Genomic DNA, 27,323 nt, shown 5'->3' on the forward strand with positions numbered 1-27,323 from the left:
TTTCAGGCAGGGCCTCTAACTGCAAAGTTACTCATTAAACCCCCTTTCTCAGAGTGCCTCTCACATGCTCCGCATGGCCAACTGTGTCTAGCTCTAGGCTCAGAGAAATAGTGGTTCTTACTTAAAAAACACACGAGAAAGAAAACAGCTTACATTAAAACTGACTTCTGCATCAGGGACTCAAAGCAACATGTCCCAAATAACTGAAAACCCACCCAAGTGGTCTTTTTCAAGATGAGATAGTTTAGCACTTTTCAGAATGTTTAAACTGCCTTTTGGGGTTCGTGTTCTGATTCTTTTTTGAATTGCCTGGAAGATTAATCCAGCTCTTGGCTACATCATGGGTTAATATTTTCTTTTCCTTCGTGTGCTAGAATCCCACTTATAGCACTTTACCCCAAACACCATCAAGTTCTTGAGTGAAAAAAGATTGTAAGGGAGCAAAAGACGATCTTGCAGTAATCACTATCTGCTAAACTATATTAAAGTTGCATTAGCTCTACCTTGTCCTCTAAGATTGGAACTTGTATAAAGGTACTACCGACATAGATTCTAATTTAGAAAATAACTTGTTTCCACTTATTTCCAAACCTAGAAAAATATTCCAGTGAATAAGTTCCAATTGAGATTATCTAGTTCTGATTTCAAATCAGCTCTGTTCATTGATCTCATTTCAGGAAGATATGGTGTTTCACGTTCCCTTTTAACTATGACATACACAAGGATATCCCTGAGTTGACAGATCAGTGGCATGCCATTTGATATTTACTTTGCCATGTTATTTAAGCTGTGGGGACAACACAATCAAATGGAACAGAATTGCCTTGGTGATCATCTATGAATTTGGTAGCTTTAAGGGAGATTGGCCAATGGAGGTTTGCATGTCTGTCTGTCCATCTATTATCTATCTATCTATCTATCTATCTATCTATCTATCTATCTATCCATCTATCTATCCATTGCTACTCAACCATTAACTCATGGACTAACCCAGTGCCTCGCTGACTTTAAAAAGGAAAAAAAATAAAGAATCATTTTAGAGGAAAGGTGTCTTTGGTAGAGAGCAGATATTTGGTGAGAAAAAAAGCCATTCCTTTGGGCCAAGATATTTAAAATTTTCAAAGAAATTTTGAAACTTAAAACAAATAGCATACACTTATTGTCTTGTGTATATTAGAATTTAGAGCATGAGGCCAACTAACGTCCTTCCTGCCACTACCTCCAACCTTAGTTGCTTTTCCAACTTCCTTGATATGACCTATATTAACAAAGGCTTAGTTTTTTTTTTTTTTTTCTATTCCAAGAACCTCTATCACATGTGTCATACTCAGCAACATATTGTGTGCTTGATCATTTCACGCGTCAGGGTCTTAAGAGATCTAACTTGCTAGTGGAAACAGATGTATATTGTTCTTTCTAAGTCCTTCAAGAATTTCCCATGGTATGGCCATACCAACACTCATTGAGTTATCTCCATAAAATGTGCGTGCAGATTCCTTCTACCTTTTCGCTGTCATACACAGTGGTGCAGTGAATATCCTTGGACATACTACCTTATGTACTTGAGTATTTCTCATATGCTCCTATGTGTAACACTCATAATACTCGTATGCTATGAGTATTTTTCTAGCACAGGTACTTAGAATGAAATTGCTGAGTAGGTACCTTTTATTTTCTGATTATTATTGCCAAGTTATCTAGCAATTTTAATTTCAAATGAAAGTCCTACTAGCATCGCTGATGTGACTTTTCTCAATTCCACTCAAACCTACACGTCACTCAGTCACCCCTATTCTTTGTTAAAAACTTTGCCTTTGTTTCTCCAAGAAGTTGGAGACCATCCAAAGTGCCTTCTCACTGAGTTTTCCTTGTTCCAGGGCAAGCTGGGCCAGTCAGCCTAATCACTGGCAGTATGTCTAGAAGTTGGGCTCCTCAGTCCCATTGAGGGGGCCAGCTAATCAGAGATGGTGCAGCATCAGCCAAGAAACAAGACCAATCTAAGCCTATTATTCATCCTTTTCCAGTGCATTCATGAAGTCAATCATACATTTCCATTCGAATCCTAACACTGATGCCCAGATTCAAGCAATTGTTTCAGACAGTTCCATACCAAAGGCCTACAGATTTTTACCATTTGAGAAGATGGCCTTGTAACAAAATGGTATTTGCTTAGGACTTAGAGCACAGGAAGGACATTGTTCTGGAATGAGCTGCCAAGAACAACTTTCCCTGTCTCCTTCACTCGTGAATTTCTGTTCCCCTCTGCAATACCTTATACCTGTGTCCTCCTCTCCATTCTCCACTGCTGCCTTCTCAGACCTTTCCCTCCACCAGCTTTTGAAACAATATGGAAGCTCCTAATTTACTCCAGCACACCCCCTCTCTTCCATCCAGTTCACCCACTAAATCTATGAAACACAAATCTCGTTTGCTTTAGTTCTTATTTGCAATATTTTCTTATTATTCAGACCCTTTGTCCTCCTGTTCAAAATCCTCCATGATTTGTCCCCAGACAGATTTGTCCTCCTCCTTCTTTATATACTTATCAAAACAAAATAGTCATGATTTCCTAAACCTTGCTGCCTTTCTGCCCTTCCTTTGCCCTGGAATGCCTTTCCCTGAACTCCAGAGGAGACCTGATTCTCAAAGTTGGGTACCTAATGTGGCTTCCGCCATCTTCCTCATGCTCTACCAAAGTCAGTGACAGCCTTATTTGAGGGGACAACTGCAGGTATTAGAACAAGAAAGGGAAAAAGGAAGTCAGATGTTGGGCTAGTTCTACATGAAATGGCTGGACTGACTATAATCTCAATAAAGGTTAAGCAGATTCTAAGTGATGGATAGTAATGTGTTTTCAATTCTACAGTCTAAAGCAGAAAGTGAGAATGTAATCAAATTACATCTGTATTAAAATGTTAGGCTACAGCAAGTTTCTATTCAGCTCTACTCTAGTGCAAGTATCTAATCAGGAAATGGCCTACTATATAACCCATGAATTGTTTGTAACTCAGAACCTTTAAGTGCAATGAAGCTAACCCCATTATATGAATAACATATTTAGTCTATATTATGTATAGTAATTCATGGATGAAAATGATACTTTTGGGTCTCTTAGTAAAGCATGTACTTTCAGCTGATTTTTAAGATAAAAAGCATTGATTTTATATACTTTTTTTTTTTTTGCCTGTTCCCCCTTCTAACTAATGGTATACACTTCTGAGTAGCCTAATGTAAGTTAACAAAGTCATCCTGGCCACAGACTGACTTTTTCTTTTCTTTAAAGATACCTGCCAATTATTGGGATTGAGTCACTAAAAATTCTAAAATTAGATTGTTAGTCTGATTAGTATCAGACTGCATTTCTAATAATGAAAAATCAGAAGCCCACGATATGTCCAAGAGTAGCAGATTGATGACATATACATAGCATATCAATATTGAACTGTTATACCGGCATGGAAATACTGTGAAGTCTATAACCATGTTGAAAACTATTTTTGACATACTCTTAGGGAAAGTGAAATTGCAAACCCACACGTAAACTTAACTTTCTTTGCAGATGGCCCATGAACTTGTCAGAGTGGTAGAATTGCCAGTAATTTTATTTCTTTAAAATGTCTTTTATATTATAAAATAATAAGTGCATGTCAAAATCCAGGCATTACACTAGCTGTATTGCTCCTAGCTGAGTGGTGACAATTGGGCTCGAGGAAGGGAATTTCTTCCTCTGTTATTCTGGAATGGCGGCTGGAGGGCTTCCTCCTAAGTAGGGCAGAGTATGCCTTGCCCTTACAAACAAGGAGAAATTGCACCAATTCCACTCAAGAAGCTTGGTTTAAACAAACACTTGTAAGGAACCTGACGCTTTAGCACAAGGGTAGAATTCGTCATAGCTTCCCCAGCTACTATAAACACACCCGTGTCTCCTGATCTTGATGGACTGATTATCTTGTGGGGCGGAGGTGGAGGGGGACAAAGAAAACTAGCAGATGGGATTGCCAGAATGCTTTACTAGTCTTCAAGGAACTGTGGGAAAATAGGAGATTTACTGGAAATTGAGGCAGGTGCAAATAGTGATTTACTTTCCAAAATATGTCACAGGCAACTTTTGGAAATGCTTGAAATACTTGATAGTCCACGACTTAGATGCTGAGTTTCAACAAAATTTAGGAGAAAATCTTGATTGGATATTTTGTATTTTTTTTTTTTTTTTTATCAGACGGTGATGGAAATCTAGAATGTTAGATTGGGAAGGAAGTTTGGGATAAAAACAGAGCTCCCTTGGGTCCTGCGTGGGTTCACTAGGAACACTTTACCTCATGCCGAGTTAATTTGTCTTTTCTTTTTCTTTTTAAAAAAGATTTATTTGTTTATTTGAGAGAGTGAGAACGAGAGTGTGCATGTATGTGAGTGGGGGAGGGGCAGAGGGAGAGGAGAGAGAATCCTTTTTTTTAAAAGATTTATTTATTTATTTATTTATTTATTTATTTATTTATTTATTTATTTATGATAGACATAGAGAGAGAGAGAGAGAGGCAGAGACACAGGCAGAGGGAGAAGCAGGCTCCATGCAGGGAGCCTGATGTGGGACTTGATCCCGGGACTCCAGGATCGCGCCCTGGGCCAAAGGCGGGTGCTAAACCGCTGAGCCACCCAGGGATCCCCGAGAGAGAGAATCCTTAAGCAGACCTCCTGCTGAGTGTGGAGCCCCACACAGGGCTTGATCCCAAGACCCTGAGATCATGACCTGAGCCAAAATCAAGAGTTGGATGCTCAACCAACTTAGCCACTCAGGGGCTCCCTTAGCCACTCAGGGGCTGACTTAATTTTTTCTGATAAAATTAATACATAGTAGAAGGGGGAAGCTGTAGACCAGTGCTCTTTAAATTGTGATATGTAGAGGAACTCACTTGGGGATCTTGTTAAACTGCACATTCTCATTCAGTATACCTGAGTGAGTTCTAAGATTCTTTCTTCCTAAGTGGCTGCTTGTCCACAGACCATACTTTGAGTAGCAAGGTTTTAGACCATGGGCTCCAAATATGGCTTATTAAAAATCAGGTTCTCCTGCACTCTATGTGCAAAGTTGCTGATTCATTAAGGATCAGACTGCATTTTTTTCCAAGCTTCTCAGGTGATTCTTTTATCCCATAAGAAAGAACAGCTTTAGACACTGCATGACAAGTCACAATATCATTCCAGTTTTGATTACAACAAATTAGGTATATTTATAACTGAGTGGACTTTTATTCAATCCTGGATGAAATTAATCACTTCTACCTCTAACTTCTTTGCCTTGTACATACTTCCATTATTGCATATTCCATCTTCTTTTCTTGTATGACTTAGCTTCTCCTACCTGTTCCCTCCTTACCAACACGCCCTTAATGGACTACTTTGTATGCTCAGCCACTTCCCTTTGAACTGAATTGGGGACTGACTTGTTCTGGGTCCTGCGCTTCAGGCTCTCATTTGGCCAATGACCATGATGACACTTTCTCTGTCTACTTTGATGAGGACTAAATAAGAAGCCTGAAAGAGTATCCAGAGCTTGATACTGTAAGTTGGGAAGCCTAAGTTCTTGGCTATTGTCTATCAAATTTGATGTGACGTCAGACAGCCATCTGAGTCTCACCAATAACAGGAAGGTTTTAGAAAGTATGAAGTGCTAAATAAACCGGAGGTGGGGAGTTTTATTATTTGTGGTTGGGAAATAGATCATTTTCTTTTAGAGTGGCAAAATTAACACACAAAAGTAATTGAACAGCATTTAACTAATGCCATTAATTTTTATGAGAATTCTCCCACTAGCAGTATTTTTTTTTTTAATGTCTACGAGAAGGGTCCAATAGATAAGCATCACTTTCACCTGACACATATTCTAAATCCCCCCTCCCTTGCATGATTCTAGTTTTTCCAGCCTTGAGCTGCCACCATGACATGTGGGGATTGCTTTCTTCCCCACAATGCAAACCCATTGTGAAAGCACAGTGCCATTAGCACCTTCCATTTGTGCCTCACTAGAGTTTCACTATTCAATCCCTCCTTGGCTTTGGCCAGAGAAAGAGGCCAATGATTGCTTGTTAACTTTACTTGCTGCCTCTAGGGCCACCTTCTCCCACTGGGCTCCAAAATCAACATTCCTGTGATGATATCTTTTTTTTTTTTATTTAAATTCAATTTGCCAACATACAGTATAACACTCAATGATGTCTTCTTTGTAGCATTCTTTGCCTAAACATGAGTGGATTTCAGAGAGAAGAAACACAGATGATGGATTTTTTAAATTGAGAAAAAATTTTAAAAGATTTATTTATTTGTTCATTAGAGACACACAGAAGCAGAGTATAGGCAGAGGGAGAAGCTCCCTGTGGGGAGCCCAATGCAGAACTCAATCCCAGGACTCTGGGATCATGCCCTGAGCCAAAAACAGATGCTCAACCACTGAGCCACCCAGGTGCCCTGAGACATTTTTTTTTAGGACCAGTCTGCCTAGCTGAGGACTTCTACTGAATAGAGTCCAGCTAGCTATTCAAATATTAACTTCTCAAGGACCCAGAAAAAGGTCAGTTGGAAATAGGAAAGGTACAAGAGATATGTTTGGTTAAGAAGATGGGTTCTGATGGCCTAGGCTTTTATTCTGACTTACAGCCTTCTTTCTGGGTGATGTTAGGTCAGTTGGCTTACCTCTCTGAGCTTTAGCGTTCTTCTCTGTGCAAAGAGATTAAAGGAGGCAATCAATTCTCCTAGAACCTATCCTGGTAGGAGAAGAAATCTTTGTTTTGTTCCTCAAGGTACTCCAAATGCCCAGAAAGGTTCTCTGCACATAGTAGGTGCTTGAGGTTTGTTGAACGAATAGTTTGCTTCCAGAATGACAGAAAATACATAAGCCTTTCTCAAAGCTCCCTTTGCAAGTATCTTTATGTTCTCTGAAAATGAAGCTTCATTGGAATATTCTTATTTTTCTTTAACAGTCAAAAGGCCCCAGCATTTTTTTTTTTTTTTTATCATGCCAGACCAAAACTAGTGGCACAGTTAAAAGTCTAAGCACTCTGTGGACTTTTACATCATCCAAAGTGTTTATTGACTTGAACGAAAGTAGATGCAAATATTTGAAGCTTCTACCAAGTTTAGTCTTTTTTTTTTATTTTACTGTTTACAAAACAAGATATTTTATGGATGTAATTTATACATTGAATAGGAGAGGGCTATTCCCAATATTATCTTTATCTTCTAGACATAAATAACAAACAACTCCAGTAATCAAAATTTACTACAATTGTAATAGATTTTGGCAGAGTTTATGTATTGCATGCAATGCTAACATAACGCTGACTTCCAAGGATAGGGGCCAGGATTTTTAGTTTGGCTTTGTAAAATGGAAAAAAAAATCTACTACTGTATTTGTAGGTTTTACTACATTCAAGAGATTAATTTTCATAAATAAAATAGTTTATACCAGCTTCTAATCAGAAAGTTGAAATTATCTGAGGCAATGTAACCACTAAAAACTTGTATACTATGAAAATATTTCAATAATTAATGCACGCTCCATCTAGAGTAATTGACAGGAGGTCATAAACGTAATGGGCCATCTGTGTTTGATTTGTACATGAAAATGCTTAAAGGGATAGGCAGGTAATTCAAGCTTCTCTGGCAAGGAAGATTTGTTCCAACTTCTCCAAGTAGCAGAGCCATTTACTAAGGCAGTTTTCCTTTCTTAAGGTCTTTTCCAGATTTCTGCTGGTGCTATGTATTTCCCATTGCTACTCATTCTAATACAACAATCTCCTTTAGAGTTTTGGTGTATATGTGGATCACAGCCATCTTCAATAATTATACTTGGCCCTCCTAACCATTTCAATAGCAACTTGAAAGCCATATGTCTGATTAAAAAAATAAAAAAAAAAAATAAAAAAAAAACAGAGGCTCACTGCAATGCTATGACTTTACCATTCATTCTGCTCAGTCTGACCACTTTGAAAATTTATTTTGTAATTTTTCCTCCTGTGTCAGTAAACAAACAACCTCGCCTATATCTGCAAACAAAGAGTAACAGGACCACTGGGAATCTTAGTAAGATTTTTGTAATTCGCTCCCTTGGGAGTGGAACAGAATCACAGTATGTGAAGATGTAAAATGGTCTTGGTGGACATCAGAGGAGACTCTAGAGTTCTCTGGAAACCAGAGAGCATTGAATAATTTCCTGAAACGCTGTCCTGAGATCCAGACCCACAAATTCATTGGAGAACACTTATTCAACTAGAATTTGCTGAGCATTTATCATCTTTCAGTTGTCGTGCACAGCAATGAATATGTCGAAAGCCACCTGTCTGATTGGCTGAACTAAACCAACAAGGTCCCTGCCCTCATGGATCTTACATTCTAGTGAATGCAAATTTTTCCTTAGATATCTTCTAGATACCATAAACGCAATGCCTGGAAAATGAAATGTGATATCTCCTCTAACTACTTCCCTGGAAAAAATCTCTTTCTCCTCCTGTATGCCCTGATTTGGGAAAATGTGGCACCATCTCCTTGGTTGCTCAAGGCCAAAACCTAGGACTATCATAGGCTCTTCTCTTCATCTTTACTCTTCATCAAACCAATTCACAAGTTCTGTCACTGCTAATGACTTACTACTGTTTGACCCTGCTTGCTTTTTTCCATCCCTAACTGTAACACCCTTAATTCAGTTCTTAATGTATTTTATATGGAATATTGCAACAGCCCACAATATTATATGCTTACCAATCTATTCTTCATACTATTGCCAGAATGATACTTTGAACATTAAAATGCTAACGCCATTATGTCATTTCTTTATAAAATGTCCTCACAGTAAGAGTACTGTTGAGCCATCAGGTGCCCTGGCTTTTAATACTTTTAACCCATGCCCATCACATTTTCCAAAAACTTCTGAGAAAGATACAAGAAGCAAGTTAAGCTTATTGTATTCTGATTTTTGAAATAGAGGAGAGTTTTTCAGTTCCACTGTGGTGTTTCACATAATGCCAATTGACTAAATAAAAATTAAAAAAAAAAACCCTACAATCCCCCCAAACCCAGTTCTTTATGTATTTGATGTCACGAATATAGAATATCTGGATGTTTAATTGAAATTTTCATTTTTCAGATACAATTTTTAGATTTATTTATTTATTTTAGAGAGATACAGAGAGAGAGAGAGAGCAGAGGGGACGGGCAGAGGGGGAGAGAAAAATCAAGCAGACTCCTCTTGGAGCATGGAGCCTGAAGGGGGGGCTCAGTCTCATGGCTCTGAGATCAGACCTGAGCCAAAACCACTTAACTGACTGTGCCACCCAGGGAGCCCCATTTTAGTTTTCAAGCAGGCAAAACCCCTCTCTTTCTATCCTATAGGAGTAAAAAAAAATTACCAGCTATCCTCCTGATTTTAATCAGAAAATATAAAATATAAATTCAATAAAAAATGTGAATTCAGCTCTTTACTAGTTCCTAAACATGTGTTCATTATCATTAATATATAAAGTGCATGCTCAGAGTGGTAAGAAAAATAAGGGCTTTGAAAATTGTTAATGAATATGGTTAACTATCTATTGAAGCAAAGCGGTTGTTTCTATGGTATAACTATTATACCAGAAAGAAAGTGCAGTAAGTGGTTAAGAGACCTGTATTTGTGATTATTTCAACATGGCTAAGGGCACTCAGTGTCCTGTGCTCTGTAGGGTGCCACTGAAATGGGACATAGGAGAGTGACACGGGTCAACCCTTATTTCTCTTCCTGCACCAAAGTTATGAGGTTAATTTTGCCTTTAGTGCATAGAACTAGTTGTTCATTTTATCATGATGATCTGAAGAATTTTACGTATTTTTTCTATATATTCAAACACTAAAAAAGCCCAATATTAAACAGCTAGAGATTTTGCCACCCAGATGTTTAGAGTTCAAAGCAAATAACAGTATGATAGGCCAGAGGCAACTTAGCCATCTATCAAACAAATGCACAGCCTGATGAGACAGCAGATTAAAAGCTTGAAAGCTTAACTGGGGACAGTTGAGCTGGTTGAGATAAGTGCAACTATGTTTTCCACCAGAACCTAGTTTCTTCTATTGTTTTGAGATATAAAAGCAATGTATATTTGTTACATAGAAAATTTAGAATATATAAAGAGCAAAACTAAAAACATTCATTCCCAGGATGAATTTTCCCTTTCAAAACAAATCAGCCATTGTGAACCCATTGGTATATATCCTTGCAGGTACGTAAAATTGCATCCTGTTCTATATACGCAGATGTATTTATTTAATATAATTTTTATGACTTCAAACTATTTCATTTTCTGGATTTACTAATGTATCCTTAACCAATTCATATTTACTCAACATTTGGGTCATTCCTAACTTTTCTCTCTGTCAAGATATTGCTCTAAAATATGTATAGTAAGACATCTTAATTGGTATAATCATCTCAAGAGGTTTATGTATCTTGAATAAGAAACTGTTGTTTGTCAAGAAGGCATATTATATGCTACAGATCAGTTCACGTATTTTTTGAAAATTTCAAACATATAGAAGACTGAGAATAAGATATAAATATATCCAGGTAGCATGATTATTTATTTTAAAAACTTGGATGATATGCTTTGTGAACAAACCATTTCAGGTTTGAGAGTGATAGGTAATAACATGGATATTTTATGGCTATGTGGCTATAATAAGGCAAGAGTGACTTTGGAGGTCAATGGACAGGTGTTTGAATCTCAGCTTTCTGACTGGGTTGGTCCTGACACCTTGTGCCTCAGACTGTGTGTAGGTGGGAACCCCTAACACTATGCTTGACACTTTGTTGATCTGGGGAGAGTTGGCATTCTTTTAAGTTTGTGGGAAGAAGTAGGATGGTAAATGTAAGATGGGGAGGAGGATGTGAAGGAAATACTAAAATTACTCTTTGTGCCTGAGAAATGGGAAGAAATCTTGCAGGTGGAATGAAGAGAGAGAAAATGCTATACTGCAACTGAACCCAGTGATGATAATGGTGATGGTGTTGATGATGATGATGGTGATGTTGGTGATGGTGACGAGGATGGTGACAGCGAATGTGTAGCATTTATAACAGTGATGATAGTAGCAGCTCATACTTCCATTGCACTCATTATGCCAAACAAGGTCTGTAAGTACTTTAAATATATTCATTTAATCCTCACTACACCCTATCTCACTTAGTTCCTATATTTGTAAGAATTAAATAGATTAATATATGTAAGGCACTTAAAATAGTGCTTTATAAACGTTTGTAAAAAAATCCCTCTTTTACCGAGACACAGAAAGGTTAGGCACCTTGTCCAAGGCCACACTGTTAGTTAATGGCAAGAGTGAGGTTAGAACCCAACCCTGTGGCTGGAGTCTCTGAAAGATCTCTGGCCAAGTGGGACAGTGACAAGGTGCAGCTGCCCCTTCCCAGACTTCATTTCACCCACAAAATAAAAACAAAATGGGTGCTTCTTTTTTCCACAAGACAGGCCCGTAAAGCTGAAGTTTTCCAGGCATGGGCACTCAGTCACCAGCTGGTGGTGGCATGACTGCTGTGCCATTTCACCTTACCCAACACACTCCATCCCTGTGGTCTTCTTTGGGGCAAATTGGGCAGGACACTTTTTTGAGAGGTTTGGTGTAACACTACTTAGCAAGATGGAAACAAAATATAGACCCAATCCAGTCATCATTAGTGGGAAATGATTTAAAAGCTCTTTAAATAATCAGTGTTTCCAAAACCACTGGGTTAAGACAGGGCTCAGGTCCTCTATTTCTTGTCTTTTTCCCAGCTCCCCTTCCCCTTAACTTGCTTCTGCCCCTCCATTCTTTAGTACTTCATCACTTTGCCCCCACTGTAATGATAATGCTAATAGCAGTAATGCTGGGAGCTCATAATTATGGAGCTCTTATTATGTGCGAGGCACATTCATGGATTATCTCATTTAATCTTCATAACAGCTTTCTGAGTAAGGAATTTTTTTAAAACTTTATATGTGAATAAATTGAGGCTCTGAGAAGATAAATCACTCAGTGGTAAGTGGAATTGGAGCCCATCTCTAACTTGCTTAAATCTGATGCCACACCTTCCTTTTTCATTATCCAATGCACCAGAATCATCTCCATGGAGCATTCTGTTTTCCAGCCTCCCCTGATTCTTGGAAGATAAATGGGTAGGTGTGCATAGGCTTCTTTGAGTTAAATACTCTGGCAAGTTTTTTGCTTTCTATAACTTAAAAATTCTGCACATGGGCCAAAAGCTTGGCTGGGTACTCTGGGTGGTATAAAGAGTTACTTAGAGAGGGAGATATCCTAATCTTTGTGACAGTACACACACACACACACACACACACACACACACACACACACACAAATGTGGCAACTATGGAGGTATGATGCTCAGATACAAGAGTGCAGTTACAATATAGTATGAGTATATAAAATATGAGACATTCAAGCATACTTTGTACTCAGGAAAAACCTTGTATCTTGAAATTGTCTTCAGTGTTTAAAAAAATAAAGATTGAAGGGCATCTGGTGGCATAGTTGGTTAAGTGTCTGACTCCTGGTTTTGTCTCCGGTTGTGATCTCAGGGTCCTGATCATTGGGTTCAGTCCTCAACATGGAGTCTGCTTAAGACTCTTTCTCCCTCTTATTCTGCCCCTCCCCTCTGCTTTCTCTTTCTCTCTCTCAAATAGATAAATACATCTTTTAAAAAAAGATTTTATTTATTCATTCATGAGAGACATAGAGAGAGAGGCAGAGACACAGGCAGAGGGAGAAGCAGGCTCTATGAAGGGAGCCCAATGTGGGACTCGATCCCAGATCCCAGGATCACGCCCTGAGCTGAAGGCAGATGCTTAACTGCTGAGCTATCCAGGTGTCCCTAGATAAATAAATCTTAAAAAAATAAAGATTGAAAATAAATTTTAGAAAATTCAAATTCAAAAGGAACAAAATACAATGGGGATGTAGAGGGAGGAAATTAATAAAGATGAAATCTAAAACTGAAGGAGATAGAAAACAAACACAAAATGGGATAAGTAAAATCAAAATTAGTTTTTTTTTGAAAGTTTACTGAACTAGATACACCCCTGACAAGCCTAATAGAGAGAAATCAAGATAAATACAGCGTTTTCAAGAAATATAACCACAAATATGGAGATGAGAGAAGTTACTGGTAGATATTATGTACAACTCTAGATATAAATGTGAAAACCTCAAGGCAGAGGAAAATTCTCTAGTAAAAATAAAAACTCTTAAAACAACTAGTTTAAGAAACATGACTAGACCAATTATTAGTGAAGAGATTGGAAACTAAAAGATCTATCACTGAAAAAGTCACCAGATCTAGATGGTTTTATAAGTGAATTCATTACAGTTTTATTTATTTTTAATTAAAAAATTTTTTAATATTTTATTTATTTATTCATGAGAGACACAAAGAGAGAGACAGAGACACAGGCAGAGGGAGAAACAGGCTCCCTGTGGCGAGCCCAGTGTGGGACTTGGTCCCAGGACCTGAGGATCATGACCCAAGCTGAAGGCAGGCACTCAACCACTGAGCCACCCAGGTGTCCCCATTACAGCTTTAGAAAATCAATTCCAGTGTTACACAAAATCTATTTGCCCATAAAAAGGAAATATATAAAATAATTTTGTGAAGACAGAGTCTCAAGACTGTACAGGGGCACCTGGGTGGCTCAGTTGGTTAGGCATCTGATTCTTTGTTTCAGCTCAGGTCATGGTCTCAAGGTTGTGGGTTTGAGCCCCCACGTCAGGGCTCTTCACTCACTCCAGAGTCTGCTTCAAATTCTTTCTCCCTCTCCATCCCCCTCTGCCTCTCCCCGCTGACATGCTTTCTCTCTCTCTCTGAAATAAAGAAATAAAATCTTAAAAAAGTACAGAATTTGAAGATCAATTTCTATAAAGAATTACAAACAGAGTATTAGCAAATCAAATTCTTTAGTGTATCCAAAGCATATGACACAATTACCAGATAGCATCTATTACTGTAATATAAGAATCTATCTTAACTATTCCAATTTTACATAAATTGTGGGAAGGCTTCCAATTACTTATAATGGATGTGATGATGGCCAATGAATTCTTAATGTGTAATTCTTAAACTCTGATACTTGAATAGCTTGGAGATTGTAGGAGTGATGTAGGGAGAGAAGGTGGACATTGGGGGAAAAGAGAATCATTTAGCTTTAGGCAAATGCATTAGTTATTTGTGCTTATTGATTTAATTTCTAGGATACACAAGTTGAAGTGAGGAATTATAAATAAAGAATGAACCTGTAAGGAATAGCTACCATGTTCCAAAACCTGGGCTAGTTGATCTACACCCACTATCATTTAATGGTTTAATCAGGTCTGGGCAAATATGCAAAATGCACACATGCACACTCACATCAATGTAGTGGCTTCTAGGAACATTCATTAATTACAGAACAAAAAAAACATATCATTTTTTAACAAGTTAATTAACGGTGCTGGGTGGCTCAGTTGGTTAAGCATCTGCCTGCAGTCAGGTCATGATCCCAAGATCTTGGTATCAAGTCCTGTGTCGGGCTCCCTGTTCAGTGGGGAGTCTGCTTCTCCCTCTGTCCCTCCCCCACTTGTTGTCTCTCTCTCCTTTCTCAAGTTAATAAATAAAATCTTTAAAAAAAGTTAGTTATGAGAGGAACTTATACATAGAACATTATTGAAATTGGCCCCAAATAAACACTTCAGATACTTTACTGACAGATGCCATTCAAGAAGCTGGAGAGATAGTAATTTCAACTGACATGTGAGATTACAGATCTTGACATGGCTTTATAAGCTCATTAAAATGGTTTTACTGGTTGGAATCACAGAGACAGCAGAGACTCATGCTGCAAAGACATCTTGGCTCACCCTGATATTCTGAGGCTCTCTTAACGGTAAGTGTCTGCTGTCTAACCATTTTGGAATGGAGAATTTTATAACCTCACAATTCCAAGGCTGAATCTTTTTTTCTATCTGGCAGAGCTGTATCTAGAGACCCTTGTATCTAGGTTGGTGTGTCCCAAGAGAAAGGAAGAAATCTCTGGGCATATTTTTGTCATGAAACAGTCTTCCAATTGTCCCTTTGAGGATGCTTTCTGCTTCATTTGTCTCAGGCATTGCCTGGGGGAAGATTTTGAGGTTTCTTTCTTCTGTTTTCCTTGATAAAGGAGATTCTCTGCTACAGTTACCTGCCCTTGAAGACCTGGTGCCTTCTTATGGGGAAGGGAGTATTCTTTCTTACAGTGCAGAAGAGCAATAGAGCAGAGCTCTGCCTCAAAGATATTGACTAAAAAAATTTAAACAAAGAAAACTATGGACACCTCAGACACAAGACTTTGTAACTTAACCAGTTGGAGTGATAACTATTAGGTCAATGACTGTAAGTCTATCCTATAAATAAGGATTATAAAATTTAAATAGGGCTTTGCCTCACAACAATTATGTCAGTAGCCAATGATGATGGCAAGGGAGCTACCCTGTCTTTCTGCTTCATCACCTAAAGTGACAGTATCCAACTTTCTTCTCTGCATCTATCATAAAGACACATTGATTTCCTTTCTGCAGAAACACATATTTCTTTTCTCCTGCTAAAAAGATAAGTCTGACAGATTTTAATCAAATGTAGTTGTTCACAACTACAGAAATTCGTTCAGTGCCACATATGAAAACAAAAATATACCAGCAGCTAAAGAAGGAGTTTTTTGGCCAAGTTTATTCGGGAAAACACTTGTATTAAAACACACATGTACACACGTACACACACACACACACACAAGTAGTGAAGCTTATGAGTCGGTTAATATTTTTCAAGATATTCATCGTGACATTGGTAATTGTTGGTCTCCAGTAACATTTCCACTAAACTATGCTTTCCAGATTCTCTTTTTGACCCCAAGATGCTAGAATATTGGGCCTTGGTCTTTAAAATGAAGACTTTCCCAAGATGAAAATTGGCTTATTTGAGCTATGATATAGAAAGATGAAGAATCTTCACGTCTCTTATCCAACAGGCTCTCCTCACTGTATTTTTGCTCTGTATTTGGCTATGGCCTGGCTAACTGTGCTATGAAGTATTTGCATTGTTTTATAATGTATTTCTTATGCATTGATTCTGAGTAGCTCTTAGATACACTGTATATCCAAGGAGAGCCCAGATGTCATATATATATATTTTCTTTTGTATTAGAGAGACATTGAAGCTGATTTTTTTCTTAAATTTTTTTTTTCAAATAAAAAAGTCAGTGGGAGAGGAGCTTAAAATCAACAAAGCTTGACTTTTTTTTGCATCTGATTCATTAATTCAGCTCTTCTCAGTATAAGTTGTACATGAACTGATTTTTAATGGTGCTTTTCTAAATATTTGAGTCTTGGGGATATTTTGTCTTTTCTTTTTGTATAGATATGACTGATTGCATTTTCATTAGAATGGAGAGATTGGATGTCTCTTGTTCACACCTAGTGGCAATTTCCTGCCCAGATATCTTGGCATAATACATCTTATTTCAGCTAATTTTCTGAGGTGAAGAAAAATAATCCACATTGTGAACGAAAGTGTACAGGTACAGTTTTAATTGACCATCAATCCAATCCTGCCTTACAGGGCCCATCATTTCAGTAAAGTTTTTTTTTCATTCTATCCTCATAATTTTGAATATTATATTAAGATATATGATTCAAGAATAATTGTATTTTTTTTAATTTTTATTTATTTACTTATGATAGTCACAGAGAGAGAGAGAGGCAGAGACACAGGCTGAGGGAGAAGCAGGCTCCATGCACCGGGAGCCCGATGTGGGATTCGATCCCGGGTCTCCAGGATCGCGCCCTGGGCCAAAGGCAGGCGCCAAACCGCTGCGCCACCCAGGGATCCCAAGAATAATTGTATTTGGAAAGAAAATTATTGAAAGTTATTTTAATAATCCAACATAGTGATTCATAGTGTGAATATATATAAGCATTTCACTGGACAAAAATAGAGAACCATATTTCTTTTTTTTGAGAACTATATCTCTTTTAAATGTGAGCTTTAAAGGCTTCTCTTGAGTGTGCTTTCACTATCATTTCCAAGTTTGTGAAAATTATAAAACATTATTATTTATATGATAATGTGCCCTATACATGAATTGCCCACAATACATTATTGGGTTAACTTTGACAACCCCTTTGGTTTAAGAATGAGCTCACAACTCTGATATTTGTCCATGATATGCCATTTAGAGATATTTCTTTTTTCTGAAAAGCATAGGGTGATCTGGGAAAAAGAGAAGAGTGGCTAAATCAGAAGTTACCTTGCAAGAATAATATTAGAAGAGCTTGGCATTTAAGTTGTAAGAGGAATAAATTAACTTCTGAAAGTAAAAAGTAAGAAAAGGAAGCCAGTGAAAGTGGGTGATCTCATTCACTTGAAAATCATGGTGTCCTCGTTAAGCCTCAGCCAAGAAATTGGTGGTTAAAGATTTGTCCCAATTTTCGTCTGGTACTGGCGTCCTTTGAAAGTTTAATCCAAAATGAAAGCCCATTCTGACACAGGAAATATGTGATTCTTTCCTGAAAGAATATTTGTGATGCCCCAAACCACAGCCACTAGAAGATACGAAGGCAAGCACAAAATATTACCTGGATCATGATTTATACATGCTGAACAGACAATAAACTCACCACCTTCCTTTGCCCCTACAGAAAATGCTACCAGCTAGCTATAACTATGACACAGTATTTCGAAGCAATATTTCTCAAAGTTTTTTCTTATTTACAAAAGAAGCAATTCATTTTGTAGGACATTTCAAACTGGCAAATGGCCAACAACAATTTTGACCAAAGCTGGGTGCAAAAGGTATCGCAAAACACAAAACGGAAGAATATTTAGGAAAGATGAAAACAAAAGGGAAGATTATTCATCCTTCCATATGGCTTTTTAAAGCCATTCTCAATTATGTATCGTTTATGGTAGTTTCTATAAAATTTTTTCCATTGAGAAGGCAGAAGACTGAATAAGTTCTGTGAATGCACCAGAAAAGAAAGAGAAGAAATTCAGAATGACAATGGAATTTAGCTGATTGTTTGAGAATCTGTGTGTGATAATGACACTGTTAACCAGGAGAATGGAGAATGTGATCTCATTTGTTTTTCCAGAAAGGGATTTTAAGAACTTAACCAAAAATTAAAGTCTCTAGTGAGAGTGTGAACGTAAGCAATAACAGTCCTACCACAATTATGCATCTGATTGAAAAGGTACAGTATATCAGAAGTCTTAGAGACAATGTTTGTTTTTCTAGCTTGTGTGCAAGGGAATACACTCACTTCAATAGAGCGGAAAAAGTATGAGGCTTTCTCAATATGTATTTAGATAACTTTTTACAATGCACAATGTAGACCATATATCATGCCACCAATTCACGTCCTCGACATCCTATAATTATTTATTTATTTATTTATTTATTTATTTATTTATTTATTTATTTATCTATTATTTAAAATAGATAAATTATTATTTATTATTTTATTTATTTATTTATTTATTTATTTATTTATTTATTTAGAGACTTTATTTATTTGTTTGAGAGAGGCAGACAGACAGACAGAGATAAAGAGAGCACAAGTAATGGAGAGAGAAGAAGCAGGCTCTCCGCTGAGCAGGGAGCCTGATACGGGGCATGACCCCAGGACCTTGAAATCACAACGCGAGCTGAAGGCAAACACTTAATGGACTGAGCCACCTAGGTGCCCCTAAACTGTATTATTTAGAGACCTTTGGGCCTAAGTGGGATGTTGGAGTTTTCATTGTTCATTCCCTAACTGCCAAATAAAGTTTTTACACAATTCTAGCTAAAATCTAAGACATTTGTCGAATTGTTCACAGATCTTCATAGTCACTCCCCCAACACACCACTACTTGACAACTTCCAATCTTGTGTCTTTTTTTTTTTTTTTTTTAAGTTATCTCTACCCTCAATGTGGGGCTTAAACTCACAAGATCGAGAATAGCCTATTCTACCAACTGAGCCAGCCAGGCACCCCCCAATCTTGTGTCTTAAAGATGAGTGTTTCCTAACTTCTTTATTTGGGCTGCCCTTCCGTTTGTTTTGGAAATAATTCTTGGAGCCCTTTCATAATTCTCTATAGCTCCTTAAAATCGGGAGGTCAAATCATGGCAAGTCCATACAAACCTTGGATGTGAAAAGACCCTAGGTTGAGTCTCTGCATGGCCAGATACTAAGTGTTGGACCTCAGACAAGTTACTACTAATTTTAAGCCTGAACTTTCCCATATGGAAGATAAGAATAACAATGCCTACCTCTAGGAAAATAATGTGGGCTAATGCAGCTAATGTACTGAAAGCCCTAGTGTAGAAGAGCTCACCAGACAAATAGCTTGCAAAAGACAGTAGAAAGTGGGAGCCAGTGACCCCTTTGAGGCTTTCCCCTCTATCATCTGGATCCTGTCACTTCTGCTCATTTTATTGACAAAACTACGTACATGATTGTGAGACAATTTCTTGTGTTCCTTGTTTTTTTCCTGACATATTCACTGCTCATCTTATAACAGATCACTCTAAATTTGGGATCTCAGAACTTTATGAAATTAAATACTTTCTCAAAAAGTGTGACTACAACAGAGGAAGTCATTCTCGGGGTTCCATTTAGTTAAAGTATAACCCCAATGCAATGAATGGCATCCTGGAAGTAGCAGATCTTGCCTCCCAAGTGCCCAGGCTTCCCTAGGATTAGCCACTTGGCTGTCTCACCATGCAGCTAGTAATTCAGAGATAATCATGTTACCAAGATGCCATTTAATCTGTACTTGGCATATCTCAAGTTTTCATCTTCATTAATAGAGCCGTCAAAGTTTCATTGGGCCTGACTGGTATTGTACATACTAGTGATTCACCCGGGGGCGGGGGGGTTGCAGTTTGCACGGAGAGACTCTATTTGCCAGATGGCAGCTGTTAATCTGCCTAGAATCAGGGGTGCGAGGGGGGGGGGGGCTAAGCTCTGCTGGCCCCAAGCCAATGGGGCAATCCTTCACCTCTGATTACACATCGCTGTTGGCCCAGGCTAGGGAACCTGGGTCCTTGGGTCAGGGTGGGCTCTCCTCTGCCTGCTGGCTGGAAGTCACCTGGGGCAATGGATGCCAGATGAAGGGAAGGTCCTGTTCCCTCTTAGCATAGGTCATTGAATCAAAAGATTCCTGTAGAAAGCATTATGGTACAGTTGACTGGTGCAAACCCAGGAGTCAGAGAAATTTGGCTTAAAATCCTGACTCTACCGCTTAACTAGCTATGTGAAGTTAGACATATCACTTAACCTCTTTGAGCCTCAGATTCTCCCACTTACATGATATGAACCTGAGAATGTCACCATGGGAGGTTCCCCATTAAGTAGTCAGAACAGGGGAGCCAGATGGAGACCAGTCATGCAGTCCCATGTAGTAAACAAATAAGTGAAGGGCCCGGTACAAACTTACAATGACAATGAGTCGAGGAGTAGGGCTTACTCACTCTTTTGCCCCTGGATCTAAAAGAAAAAGAAGGGGCACCTGGGTGCCTCAGTGGTTGAGCACCTGCCTTTGGCTCAGGTCATGATCCTGGGGTCCTGGGGTGAAGTCCCATATCGGGCTCTGCTGCAGGGAGACATAGGCACAGGGAATCTCTCTCTCTGTGTCTCTCATGAATAAATAAATCAAATCTTAAAAAAAAAAAGAAAAAGAAAAAGTTATGGGAAGGGGGAAGTTTTAATAAGAGTGATGCTTTGGGGGCTACAGGGTCAGGGTGTGAGGACAGGCATCTGTATGCAGTGGAATGGGCTCTCCATTAGGGTCTTTTTCTTTCTCTGTTGAAGGTGGGAAGAAGTCTTAGCAACATGTGACACTGGGATGAAGCAGAATGTCCTGAGATTCTCAGTTGCCTTTATCTGAATTCTCAATCTCCACAGACCCCAACTGCCTGAAGGCACTTCCTTAATTTTTGCCAATTCTCATCACAGACCCAATTTTTGTGACTTGGTCACTGTGGAGTTTTAAGGTGTGGTGCTCATTCTTGTTAAACCAGTTGAGAATTTCCTGGATCCCCAACTCTCGGCCCTTGCACAGAAGTGTACTGCTCTTCTGCTCAATGAGACCTTTGTGTGCCATGGGGCCGAAGGATATTACTGCATAAGAAAGAACCACAGGAAACTCCCATCGTTTTTTGTAGAGTCTGAGAAAAAAAAAAAAAAGTAAACATGTAACGGGGCACACTCTGTAGTCTCCTTTTGCTAATTTATGAACTGGGAGATGAATGTAGATTTATGGGAATAGTATAATAAAGTGTCACCGTGGTTCAGAGCATAATTTTGACCAATATAATAAAGCAGAGAAAGAAACCATTTTCCCCCATGAATGGCATCATCTCTATAAGCCTTGCCTTCTTCAAAGCTTTGTTCATTTCCCTTAAATATAATAAATTGGGCAGGCACAAATAAAGAATGATCTGTAAAGGAACACGGACTGATTTGCAATCCATGTCTTGTCTTAGAAGCTAAACTTTTGAGATAATATAGAAGATTAAAACCAGCAAGATACCTCTGGGTTGAGCCGCCACTCTTGTGTTACACTTGTGTTTATCACCTGGATCCACTTCTATTTTTTTCTTCCTCTTCCCCACTTCCCCCTCCTTTTCTATTGGTCAATCAGATGCCTAATGCCTCTGACTTGTCCAAGAATGGTCTATGATCCAGGCTAAGCCAGTTCAAGGCTTCCCTGGGACTGTGGTTGGTGATACAAAGACAGAAGTGCTCTCATATCTAGAACAGCCGCATATTATCCGATGATTGCTGGTGGTGGGAGCCTGACTTGAGAAGGAAGCCAGAGCAGAGTAGAACAGCAGCAATAGTGAGACGGACAAGAAGCCTTACCTGAGTGCTCTCCCTCAGCTATGCTCAAAACCAGAGCTCTCTAGACACTTCACTTCTGTCAACTAATCAATTCCTCTTTTGGCTTTAGCTGATTAGAGTTGACTTTTTGTCATTTGCAAACCAAAGATTTCTGAGTAATGTGCCACGCAAGTAAGGTAAATACTGCCACACTGGGGACATGCTCATTTATCAAGCATTTAGTGCATGCTTACTTGATGCTAGAAAGACCCTTTGCATAACAAAATTACATGGCTTATTTGAATCATTGTCAAACAAAGAGAACACATCTATGTGTTAGTTCAAGGATACCTGACATATCTTTGGGTATCTGAAAAATGTGTGTGTGTGTGTGTATTTTTTTCTTCAGTAACTACACAATAGTGCTAAACTATGTGTTGGGGTTCCTGGGTCATATAATATGATGACATAATTCATGAATCTTTGCTGACACTTTCATTTTCACAAAGGCGTGAAGAACTACTTTTTGTGTTCGTGGGCTGATGAACTGTGTGACCTTAGGCAACTTACTTAACTTCTCTGAGCTTCCTGTGTTCATCTGTAAAGTGAAGATAATCTGTCTCCACTGGTTGTGGTGAGTAATAAACTAATTCACATAAAGTGCTCAGCATTGTGGCTGGCACACAATAAAATCATTCAATATTCAAGAATTTGGTAGCCACTGTTAATATAATTGTCACCATAGTCGCCGTTGGCATCATCACGATGAAGGAAGCTTCACCAGTAGTTTGAATAATCTGCATGCATGCAGGGCTTTATTTACCATTTGCAAAGTACTTTTTCATCCCACTTGATACACTGAGCCTACCCTGCTGTGCAACACCCATTTCACATTTCGTTTTCTTGCAAGTTGATAAGAGCAGTTCTTTCAAAGGTTTCCATGATATTTGGCAAGATCTACTGAGTCTAATATTCAGTATAAGGGACTGAGGAATGTATCCCTTTCCACAGAAGAGTAAAAAAAAAAAAAAAAAAAAAAAGGAAAACATTTTTAGGATAAATGTAGCCTGGTCCGGAGTATCTTTAATCAAGGCTGGAAGTTTAACTGCTTCATGAAATTTGGTTACAGCTGTTACACCTGTGAACAGACATAATCAGGGGAGATGAAAAGTTATTTTGACAAGAGTGCCTTTCTTTTTCTTTTCCCTAATATAATATATCACTGATACCAAAAAGAGAAGTTTGAAGCAGACTCTCTGTTTTTGGTCACTGGTCCTTTAAAATATCTTAAAAAAATTTTTTTTCTTCAAGTTGGACCTCCTGAAAGACTATGTGTGTCTTATGTTACCAACATAAGCAGATTGTTGAATCTGATGCATTTAAATGTTTTCTTTGTTTTTGGATTTTTTTTTTTTTACAAAGGCATGCTTTCAAAAATGCCAAAATTATGGATCTGTGGTAAGATCTTTTTGTGTTTTTTTTTTCCTACACAGGAAAATACTTTTGAATTAACAACTGGGTAAAAATCCTCAATTGTATTGTTTAAGGGAAGGTTATACTTTTGATCTCACACAAATTTCTAGAATAAGGGGAGGCCTTGATTTACTAATTGAGCAAAACTTGCTAATAATTCCATCTTTTTGCTTTGGATCAGGGTGTTTTATCTAATTCAGGGAAGACACAACTTCTTTAGCTTCTTTATTAATTGTTACGGGGGACAGCGATGCTGTGGAAAGTGGGAGTCATACCATTTTACAGGTATAAATTTTAATGATCTCTTGCATAAAAAAACAAAAATTAACCAACAGGCATATGAAACAAAACTTTCCTGGGTATTTAGATTCTTTCTTTTTGGCCAGAGTTCCTGCCAGAAGCTGGAAGAAGTACTGAATTCAGAAATTTCTCCCTCTGTTTAGGTTATTCATGTCATCCTATTAATAAGTGACTTCTGATGTTGCAATATTAAAAAAATGTCAAGAAATAGTTTTCATTCTGTATCATTGATTTACTGATTTATTCCACACCTAGATTCTTAGAGTAGTTTATTAAGGGCACTTATTTTTGTATCCTTCATCATAGATGACAAGGTGAATGCCAAATTCTAGACTTATGTGTTAACATTTGTAATTACGGACAGCAATCATTGTATGAAGATGAGCCATAATATTTAGGTTTTATGAATTTTTAAGAAAGATTTTATTTATTTATTCCTGTGAGACACACACAGAGAGGCAAAGACATAGGCAGAGGGAGAAGCAGCCTCCTTGTGGGGAACCTGATGTAGGCCTCAGATCCCAGGACCCCAGGATCATGCCCTGAGCTGAAGGCAGATGCTCAACCACTGAGCCACCCAGGTGCCTCCGTTTTATGAATTCTTGATGCACTTCGAAGGACAGGGAGCCAGATTCACCTAATGCTTAAGCAATTGTTTAGTGACAAATCAGGAATCCTTAGATGCTATATTAAGATCTGTCCGCAGAATTTTTTGGTAATACACAGAAAAGGTATGTTAGCATTGGTAGACAATCTATCCTAGAGAAAGGAACCACAGGGACAGGCTATCCCATTCAGCTTCATATGATCGATGAACAGTTTAGGTAACTTACCGCCAAGTATTCTGTAGGTGATTCCCAAATTTTAAACTTAGACTCCGCAAATATGACTAATATGTTACAGGTTGGGTGATATAGGCTCAGCTCGATATTCCATACACAGAGGAAACCTGGATATTTTTCAGTCTCATAGCTGTGGGCACACATAAGACCAATTTAGCCTTAATAGCTCTTGAGAGCCCTTCCTGGACACCCACAGGACCTCCTGTGCATGCCCGGTCCCCTCCATCACTCCATCTGGATTCCACTGGGCTTGGCAGGTCCCCACTGCAGTTCAGCATGGAAAGTCAGAGCTGCTGGGAGGTCTGTGGTGGAGAGTGTGTGTGTGGGGAAGATGGGAAGGTCCTTCTGTCCATGTGTCACACTTTATCACTTCAGCCTGGAGGCAACACAGTTTGGACCTGAGTCTCACAGTGGCTTTCATCAAAATAGAGCTGCCAGCTTCATCCGGCAATGTCTCTCTCCAGTGTCAGACTGAGTTTCCAGCTCCGGGAAACACATAGCATCCTCTTCCAGGTACCTGGCTTTTTATGTCTTCATGGATGTCTGTTCTCCACAATATGTCTCTTTCAGTCCAGACCTCCAACAACATTGGACATGAACTCAAGCAAAGAAATGGGGATAATAGGATAGGGAGCCTGTGGCTCTATGGGTCTCAATGAAAATGTTGCTACTATTAGTATATATTATTTTTAATGGATCATTTTGGAAGATGACCTGAGTATCATGATGATTTGGGCTCAAAGGGTACACAGACCTAGACATTTAATAAAAAACTTATTTTGTGACATTGTGGTTATGACAATACCGGACTCTAAAGAAATCTACAATTAATAGGTGGTCACTGTAGGTACACAGACCACCACAGAAAGTGAATAGGAATTTAAAGAAATCTGTGAAAGATCAACACAACAACCTCACCATGATGGTTTGTCGGGGTGGCTCAGATATTGAAGAGACAGAGTGTTCAGTAATCAGTGACTTCTGCATGATATTTGCATAGAGAGAACTTTAAAAAGGTTACATTTCTTTTCTACTTTCATATTTACTTTGTGTTAAGGTTATAGGATCTCACTGGCAATGTTGCTGATGCTATTTTTGTGAACTCCGACTCAATGTTTAAATGTAGCCGGATGGAAATTTTGAGCTACGGCAACAATAAATATATCTGACATCCTTGTGCCTTTCAAGTTGTACGATGCCTGAGAGTCAGTCAAGGCTGTTTTTATGTTTTTTTTTTTCCCTTGAACTCTGAAGTAAGAAAGAAACTTTTGTTTATAAATTTCAGAGATTTTTGTCTTTGCACTTACCACGAAGTCAAATGTAGATATAATCCATTTTAAGCACTTTTGGCAAAATTTCAAATATGCCTGTTTTTTTGATAAGGGGAAAAATCCCAACTTTTTGTCAACATAAGTCCTTTACCCTATGTTGCAGTATATGACTTCTGTCGGTCAAGCTGTGATCTTGTGGACTTAGGGAATACTGATCTTGTACAGGAAGTAAGAGGCAGATATGTAATCTGGGCCATCTTTCTGATCCATTTTAGTTATATCTGATTCTAAATTGAGTTATATAGAACTTAACACAACGGGACCCTGTTTCTTTATGCCTTCCTTCTACAAATGTAAAATTTTATATGCCGATCTGAGTGAAGTGATCTGAGGGTATTCAAAGTAAAAGATTAAAAAAAACAAAACAAAAACAAAGTAAAAGATTACTTGACTTGTGCTTCAGTGTGTTCTATATTGGACTCCTTTATGAAGATATTTGGTAACAGAACATTTGTGTGTGTTTGTACATGTGCATAATTTTTTTTTTAACTCATCACACTTAGGTGTGTGAATTAGAGTGCAAGTGCCCTGTAGAGCAGGTTTGGGTGGTGGTGTTCACCATAACACTTGGTGGAAGGCTCTTGTGAAATAAAATGCTAGTATATAATTGTATAGACTTTATATTCCTAAAGATGTCTGTCTGTGACCTCTCTTACAACCATCTGGTGAGATGGATCGGACAAGTCTTACAATCATTATTTCACAGACAATAAACCTGTGAGCCTCAGAGAAAGAGAGCAATTTGTGAATCCCTCCATGTCTTCTACTACACCTTTTTTGTGAGTCTGAGAGCTGGAACCATACATTGAATGGGAGGAGCATCATTACAAAAGGGTGTTGGGGAAAGGGCATGTCTGAAGTCATGTGTCAGGCTGGCGAGAGTTGACACGGAGCTGCGGGACTTCTCCATCACCACTGGTACCTCACCTCCTGGCCCAGAGGGGAACATCAAACTACATTCATAATGGCCATGAGCAAACCTCAGCATGGCTGGCAATGAGGTTTCCAAATCAATGTTAGTGGAAATGAATCTCTGGCCTTTCTGAAAGTGGTCCTCAGGGTGCCTGCAGCATGTAGTAGTTTTTACTTAAACTTCAGGGTCAGTCTTTGAGTTGCTGGACCATCTTTACCTAACTCTTACCTGGTCTTGCTCATTACAGACTGAATTATCTCTCAGATGTACAGAAAATTGTATTGAGAATGAGTCAACAACAGCAAACAGGACTGATTGGGTGCTTGCTACCTTGCATTTTTGGGCTACAAATATTTTAATAACAAAATGTTCTCATCTCTCAGAGTCCTAGTGAGAGACTTAACATTTAACTAAATCTTGCACAGAATTCTGTGATGGACAATGTAACAATTTTGCTTGTCCCTTCCTAATACATTACCATCCAATTTGACAAATGGTTTAATGAGTACATGTTACAATATGCAGGTGGCTGTGTTGATAGTGGAAATATGGTGGAAAGTGACATGTG

The 27,323-nt window shown here is 38.4% G+C and overlaps 1 protein-coding gene across 34 annotated transcripts in view; it reads left to right on the forward strand.

Annotated features, from left to right (window-relative positions):
• The window catches only part of LOC144297055 (uncharacterized), a 118,818-nt gene that overhangs the window by 66,781 nt on the left and 24,714 nt on the right, over positions 1-27,323 (forward strand). For 31 of the 34 annotated variants that reach the window (XR_013364162.1, XR_013364176.1, XR_013364182.1 and 28 more), the window contains 3 exons: positions 14,877-14,942; positions 22,406-22,530; positions 24,887-25,024. The gene's annotated coding sequence lies outside the window, so the exon portion shown is untranslated. Of the gene's footprint in view, positions 1-14,876; positions 14,943-22,405; positions 22,531-23,550; positions 23,655-24,886; positions 26,280-27,323 lie in introns of those variants that run through there. The other 3 variants (XM_077870716.1, XM_077870660.1, XM_077870648.1) reach the window with 3 other exon arrangements.

This window comes from Canis aureus, chromosome 2 (genome assembly GCF_053574225.1).
Source record: "Canis aureus isolate CA01 chromosome 2, VMU_Caureus_v.1.0, whole genome shotgun sequence".
Taxonomy (NCBI): Eukaryota; Metazoa; Chordata; class Mammalia; order Carnivora; family Canidae; genus Canis; species Canis aureus.